The following is an 8,435-nucleotide window of genomic DNA, read 5'->3' on the forward strand; positions in this document are numbered from 1 at the left end:
GCCAGAAGATATGGCTAGAAAGCATAACAAAGCTATTAATATATTCTTAGAAGCTACTAAAAACCCTTATGCTTAGAAGTCAGCATCAATAGGAATTCAACTTGGCATCTTTAGACATAATTCTGAACTTCATGGAAGCATTATAAAAAACATGGCAAAGTGGTTACATTCATTAAAGAGAGCTCATTGAACAAAATATTGATGTGTTTTGTTCAGACTGGGGCAAACCAGACACTCATGCTGAAGCCTACCAAAGTTCATTGATTGTCTTAAGGGGACCTAAGGGGAAGCATTAAGCAGAGTGAATAAGCTCAGAAATGACAATAACATTTTTCTCGTTGAAAAGCACTCTCATTTGGCAAACAATCTCATTTTCAAAGATGATGTTTGGGATTTTAAATTAGTATATTTGACTGATGATATTGGTATTTTTAATGAACTTATATCTATAACCACAGGGAGAAAACAATGTAATTCAGCTAGTCAAATATCCAGGATTCCAAAAGACATTTTGTTCTGGCAAGTAAGACTCAAAAGCAATCACCCCAGCTCCTTTTTGTTCCCAATACTGTTGCAAGACATTGAGAAGATTTTATTAGTAAGGACAGGGACTGAAGTAAAGTTAAGGATATAGTTATATTAGGCTCCTCAGTTTTCAATTTGCAATTATTATTTTCCAGAAGAGAAATGATAAAATTAGGGAAAGTTGTTCAGATGAAAGAACCATTTTCTTTTCAAAACTCTGAAACAATAATTAACCAAACTTGGTGCCCCAACAACAAATGAATTATTGCTGCTGAGTTCTTCATTTGTACTAAAGAATGATCACAAGACATTAAATGCATCATTACTTTAGAGTAAGATTCAAGAATTTCCATTACTAGGTAAAAAGAATGCATCGCTATTATTACCACTAACAATAAACTATTTGTATGACCAAGGATTTCTAACCTTTGCAACTGATTAAAACAACAGAAATAGCCTCATGAGTTTATGCATGAAGAATTTGTCCTTGTGTGTCCTGGACTGTATTGCATTAAATAAAATCTTGCTTTACTCTTGATTTGCATTACTTATTTGGGATTTTTTTCTATGCTGCATCCAAGTATTGATAACAATATTTTAGGTTTTTAGTTTTTTATATGTAATAAGAGTAAGTGTTGTTCTACAATTCTTATGATTCTGTTGTATAGGGCAGGGGAGCTGGAGAAGGCATGTACTTCATTGCTGTGCCAAAAGTATTCCATACTGGAAGGTATGATTTAAAAGAAGGTTGAAAAGTACCAGTCAGTGTCTGCTTTCCCCTGAAAGCAGCCCCTCTAGAATGTAAACTCCAGAAGGGCAAAAGGTTTTTGTTTGGGGGGTTGGGACAGTTTGAAGAGGGGAGGGGCAGAAGGAGAGGGAGAATCTTTTTTTTTTTTAAGATTTTATTTATTTATTCATGAAAGACACAGAGAGAGAGAGAGGGCAGAGACATGGGCAGAGGGAGAATAAGGCTCCACGCAGGGAGCCCAACATGGGACTCGATCCCGGGTCACCAGGATCACATCCTGGGCTGAAGGTGGCGCTAAAACACTGAGCCACCCAGGGATCCCAGGGAGGGAGAATCTTAAGCAGGTTCCAGGTCCAGATCTAGAGCCAGACAAGGGTCTCCATCTCACTACCCTGAAATCATGACCTCAGCTGAAACCAAGAGTCGGGCACTTAACCGACTGAGCCACCCAGGTGCTGTGGGTGGGCACTATTCCATATACAACCAGTGGTGAACAAGAGAGATCAACCTCTTGCCCTTCTGGGCACCTGAGTGGCTCATTCTAGTCCCCTCGCTCATTTTATAGAGGCAGAGTAAGCATAAAGAAAGAAATGGACAAGAGAAACAATCTTCAGGTGGGCAGGGAGAGGACAGAGTCAAATTTAGATTAGCTTTTGTTTCCTTTTTATAAAATGGGGTTAATATTGGTACCATATCATAGATACGCTATAATGATTAACTGAAATAATAAATGTAAACTACTAAGCACAGTACTCTGATCCATAATATGCACTGAATCATTGCCAGCTATTACTATTACCAGTAGAACATATAATGTTTGTAAATATTCAATGAGGATTTATTTCCTTGTGCTTCTTTACACTCATTACTTCCTCTACCACTCTGTCATATTCTATACACATTGTTCTCAGACTGAGAGTAGATAAAGCTGAGAATAAAAAGTCTGTTGAATGTCTGAATGGATTTATTTTAAACTCATAGTAGAGACAACATCTTGAAAGACAGGACTTTCTTTTATTCTGAAAGCTGTGCATTTTGAGAAAGAACAAAAATGTGTGTGGAACTGTATCCTGATTTTTGGTTTGGGGCCCAACGCCCACCCCATGAGCCAAATCCCAAGGGAAGTGAACAATAGAAACCCACTATTAGGACAGTGTTTTTCAAATTGCAGATTGAGACTTACTCTTGGATCACAAAATTGGTTTATTAATTGGGTTAAAACTGGCATTAAAAGAAATGAAATGAAATGGGATAGAAAATACCAAAGTACCCTGCAAGGAGTAATGCAAAGTGTTATTTCATGAAGCTGTTGTTTCAGCTTCATGTTGTTTCGTTTGTGTTGTGTGCATGCACTTTGCCATCATGTAAACTATGTTTCCTATTGTAGTCACAGTCATTGAAATGTGTACATCACCAGGAATGTCAGAGCAGAAGGCACATGTGTCTCTCCTCTCAGAATGTCCCAGGAAGAACATCTGCTCCAGAGAGAATTGCTGCATCCAAAAAGGTGCTGGAAGAGCAAAGCAGCCATGGTCTACGGTGACTGCACAGAACCCGAGGCACCTGGGCGAAATAGGAAAAGGCCTAATAAGTACCCTCCTTAATCCCCATCACCTATTTCACCCAACCCTCTACCCACCTCCCCTCTGGTAGCCATGACTTTGCTCTCTATACTTAAGAGTCTATTTTTTGGTTTACCTCTCTTTTTTCCCTATGATCATCTGTTTTGTTTCTTAAATTCCTCATATGAGTGAAATCATATGTATTTGTCTTTCTCTGACTTATTTCACTTAGCATAATACTCTCTAGCTCCATTCATGTTACAAATGGCAAGATTTCATTCTTTTTTATGACTGAGTAATATATATATATATATATATATATATATATATATATATACCTCAACTTTACTCATTCATCAGTCAATGGACATCTGGGCTGTTTCCATAAGTTGGCTATTGTTGATAATGCTGCTATAAACATCAGGGTGCGTGTATCCTTTTGAATCAGTATTTCTGTATTCTTTGGGTAAATACCACGTAGTGCAATTGGTGGATCGAAGGGTACTTCTATTTTTAACTCTTTGAGGAGACTCCATTCTGATTCTGTTCACTGTCTCTTGGGGGTAGCTATTCAGGAATTTCCTTCTCCTTATTCTCTCTACTTCTTTCATTCTCTGTGGCTGCAGAGGACATGTGTCTGGGAGGTGAAGCTTATGCATCACTCTGGTTTGGGGAGGAAAGCAGTGTCTTGCCCAACGTGATGCTCTGTCCACACCAGCTTCTGATGATGGGCAACTCTTCCTACACGTCCCATTGTCCTGATATGCCAAGTTTCCACCATTACCTCCCTTTACCTTCATTCTTATGGTCCAGACTCCAGTTCTATCAGTTCACTTTGGCTAACACTTTTTGCCAAACAAGTGTCAGGGCCTCTTATCTATCTTCTTGGTGACCACAGTAACTTTTTAGGCCTTTTCCTACTGTGATGAGCACCAAGTGTTATATGTAAGTGCTGAGTCTCTAAATTGTACACCTGAAACTAATATTATGTTAGTTATTATGTTTTGTATGTATGTATGTTAACTGGAATTTAAATTTAAAAAAAAAAAAACTTTTAAAAAAGCATTTAAAACCATCATGTTATTCTTACCATAATACAAAGGACAAGCAGTATACAATTATGTAGAAAACAGACCTGCCCAGAGAACCAGAAGCTTATTTTTGAATTATAATCCCCCAGGGTTAGTCCTTGTACAGGGATCAAAAAAATAAAACAGAAGTGGCTGAGTTTATCTTGAATTAGGAAAGACTACATTTTCTGCTGCCAAGCAGACATTGGAGGTTGAGTCGCTGGTCTGAGGTCAGGTCTAAGAAAATAAAGTTACATCCTTGAACACCAGGGGCTGCGACTGTATAAAATATCTAAACCTGACATGTTATTAATAATGCGGCCTTTGGATTTGGCCATGAGAAAGTTATGAGCAATCTCTAAAAGAGCAGTTTCCATGGAATGGTTAGGACAGAAGCCAGATGGGAGTGGGGAAAGGACAGAGTGGTCAGCATAAGCTGCTCTTTGGAGACACGGACAATGGGAGTGGGTGTGGATGAGCAGGGACAGCCGGCTTGAGGACGAGTTCCGTTTAGGTGGAGAAACCTAGTGGGTTTTATAGGCAGACTGTAGGCACGTGCGAAAGGCCTACCCAGAGCTCTCCTGGGTAAAGACAGGAAAACAAGGGCTAAAGATAATTTCCAGCCTCGTGCACCTGGGATACTTTTTTTTTTTTTTTTTCAGGTGAACACATAAAATTAGCAAAGGCATGCATGTCACACCAGGGTACTCCTCCTTCGTGCACCTGCAAGATGCTGCATACAACTGTGAGCAGGTGTCAGTAATTGTGTGTGTCCCATCAGGGTCACCTGCTTCCTGGGGCCCAGAAGTCAGAGGTCTTTGAAGACTGGGGGCACCGGTGGGAAGGTTCCAGGGTGCTCCCCCTAGCACAGCCTCATGGGATGCTGGGGCCCGAACCCCACCGCCCGCTCCCCTGGCCAGCAGCGTGCTGCTCTCTCCTGCGTCCTCCACCGTCAGCGCCTGCGCCCAAGGGATGCTCCGTCCAGGGCTCCACTGGGGAGTTCACAACGGAGGCCTCCCAAGGGCTGACTGTCCTCCTCGGGGGACCGGGGCTGTGTGTCCGGCCCTGGCCCGCGTCCGCCTCCCCGGCCCCTCCCGCTGGTCCCTGGCGCTCGAAGGAGGAGGAGGCGGCCGTGACATCACGGCCCTGGTCAGGGCTCGGGACACCGGCCGAGCAGGGGCAGGGCAGGGACAGGGCAGGGGCAGCGCCGGGGCAGGGCCTGGGGCAGGGACGGAGCAGGGACGGGGCAGGGATGGGGCTGGGGCAGGGGTGGGGCTAGGGCAGGACCTGTGGCAGGGACGGGGCAGGGGTGGGGCTGGGACAGGGCTGGGGCAGGGACAGGGATGGGGCAGGGATGGGGCAGGGGTGGGGCAGGAACAGGGCTGGGGCCAGGCTGGGACAGGGCAGGGGCAGGGACAGGGCAGGGACGTGGTTGGGACGGGGCTGGAACAGGGCAGGGGTGGGGCAGGTACAGGGCTGGGGCAGGGCAGGGGCAGGGACCGGGCTGGGCAGGGCCAGGGCAGGGACGGGGCAGGGGTGGGGCAAGGCTGAGGCTGGGACGGGGCAGGGGCAGGGGCAGGGCAGGGGTGGGGCAGGGACAGGCTGGGGCAGGGCAGGGACAGGGCAAGGATGGGGCAGGGGTGGGGCAGGGACAGGGCTGGGGCAGGGGCAGGGCCGGGGCTGGGGCCTCCCGGCGCTCACCCGCCCCTCCGGCCCCCTCACCCCTCACCCCCCCACCCCCCCACCCCCACCCCGGCACGTCGCGGGGGCCGGGGTCGGGGTGCAGGGCCGCGGGCTCCTCCGGAGGCTCCGAGGGGCTGCGGTGCCGGGGCCGCCCCGCTAGGTGGCCGCACGAGACCTTGTTTGGTGGGTGTCGGTGCGGAGCTGCTGGCGGGGACGGGGTCTTCCCCAGCCAGCCACTGTGGGGGGCGCGGGTGTGAGATGGGGGGGCTGTGCACGCTTGGGGGGTGCCCAGTGGGCAGGACCGACAGGCAAAGACAGAAGTTTAAGAAAAACCACTATGGACACACCTACGTTTACAAAACAGCCCAGCCCTGGCTTGCTCATGCCTATTCATAGAAGGCTCTCAGGGTTCATAAGGAGCAGCATCGCCTTTAATACCTTTCATCACTTTTATTTTATTTATTTATTTTTTAATTTTATTTATTTATTCATGAGAGACAGAGAGAGCGGGGAGGCGGAGACATAGGCAGAGGGAGAAGCAGGCTCCATGCAGGGAGCTCGACATGGGACTCGATCCCGGGTCTCCAGGATCTCCCTCTGAGCCGAAGGCAGGTGCTAAACCACTGAGCCACCCGGCTGCCCTATTTATTTTATCTTAATTTAATTCATTCACTCATTCATTCATTCATTCATTCATTCATTCATTCATTCATTTGAGAGAGTGTGTGAGTGAGAGAGAGAGAGCACAAGCAGGGGGATAGAGGCAGAGAAGCAGGCCCCCCTGGCTGAGCAGGGAGCCTGATGTGGGTGGGATGGGGGACTGGATCCCAGGACCCTGAGATCAGACCTGAGCCAAAGGCACACGCTCAACCAACTGAGCCACCCAGGCATTTCCTCCCCACACGCACCTTTAATCATTTTTAGATCAGTGGTTGGCAGAGGAAGCGTTAGCCTACTAACATTTCTGCCCACCGAAAATGGACAGAGGGACGAGGATATTGCACGAGACCTGCACTCCTCTAAGAATCTGCTTTGTACAGTCATTTTCATCCATGATCAGAAATTTAATGAGTGCCCACTATGTGCCCCAGCCTGCCTCGGGCTGAGGATACAGCTGTGCCCAAGACTAACAAGACCTGGGACTCTCACATAACTTACATTTTTTAAAAATTCATATACATAATAAAGATTGCATATAATTCCTCTAGCTCTGTGATTCCATGACTCTACTTCCTTTGCCTGGCCCTCACACGTAGACGTATGGGATAATAAGATACAGTTAACCCACCAAAATTAGATGCATACATGTTTCCTGGAGTCAGGTTGTGATATAATTTCCAGTCCTTGGTCATTATGCCATCAGGGCTTCCATGAAGAGACGATGCTGTGGAATTTCCGAGCCTCTCCTCTTTATCTATCACATCCTGTTTAAATGATCTGCCAAGGCCAGGACAGACCATCCGAGATGTGGTCCACTCCTGGGGCAGAAAAAGTGGTAAGGATGCTGAAGAAGAAAGACTGGAATACTCAATTGGAAAATAAGCAAGAAAAGTGTCTCCAAATCCAGAATACCAAGAAGATTTTGGAAGCACTCAGAATACAAAGGTGTGGCATCGTTAAGCGCCATCAAATTTACTTCTCCGGCCAAGTCAAACACGACACAATGGAAGCTAGCTTCCAGACCCCCCCCCCTGGGAAAGTACAAATTCTAGACTCAGTGTAGAAATCACCAATGAGTCTAGGAGTTGTCTGGCTTGATCTGCAAGAGGGTGGAATATGCTTCGCGTGCATGTGTGTGTGCACAAGCACAGATGAGAGCTAGAGGAAACACTGCTCACATGGAGTCACAAAACCACAGAGCTGGAATAGCTCATTTAATCCATCTTCTCATTTTAGAGTTGTAGAAATTGGGTCTACAAAAGGGAAGATCATGCCCAAGATCACAAAAGTAAGACTACAACCCACTATCTTTTGTCTCCCAGTTCTCAACATGTCTATTTTCTCTGTTCCACAAGTGTGATAGAGGTGTGAGTTGCCTTTCTTATCCGGATTTACTTGATTTTCCTTTACACATTATATCGATTAATGGTGGTCTCCCTCCTCCCCAAAAGATATGTCACCTGGAACCTGTGAACGTGACCTTATTTGGAGAAAGGGTCTTTGTGGATGTAATTAAGTTACGGATCTTGAGATGAGATTATCCTTAATTAGGGTGGTCCCTGAATCTAATGACAAATGTCTTCATAGACATTTTAGAGGACAAGAAAGTGCTATGAAGACAAAGGCAGAGATTGGAGTGATGCATCTACAAGCCAAGGCCACCAGAAGCGAGGAGAGAGGCATGGAACCGTGCCTCTGGAACCAACTTTGCCAACACCTTGATTTTGGACCTCTGACTTCCAGATTTATGAGAGAATAAACTTCTATTGTTTTAAGCCACTAAGTTTGGGGTAATTTGTTACAGCAGCGGTAGCAAACTAATCCGTGTGTATCTCTCAGTTCCCTTCACTGCCTTTTCTCACCTCTTCTTGCCTTGGAAGGGAGTTCTTTTAGTATAATAACACTTATGTGAGGCCATTGGCAGAAGAACAATTGCTTAGGGATGGTGTTCTTAGAAGAATCTGGAAATGTTGGACACTAAAGAGCCACTAGCTGAAACCAGCCCGAGAAACCCTAACCCCCAGAGTGATGGTATTAGGCATTTAGGGCCTTTGGGAGGTTTTTAAGGTTTAGATGAGGTCAAAAATGTATGGCCTATGATGAGGGTAGTGTCCTTCTGAGAAGAGGAAGAGAGCAGAGGGTAAACTCACTGTCTTGTGAGGACTCAACAAGAAGGCAGCTGTATGT

The sequence above is a fragment of the Vulpes vulpes genome, chromosome 13, assembly GCF_048418805.1.
Source record: "Vulpes vulpes isolate BD-2025 chromosome 13, VulVul3, whole genome shotgun sequence".
In the NCBI taxonomy this organism is placed as follows: domain Eukaryota; kingdom Metazoa; phylum Chordata; class Mammalia; order Carnivora; family Canidae; genus Vulpes; species Vulpes vulpes.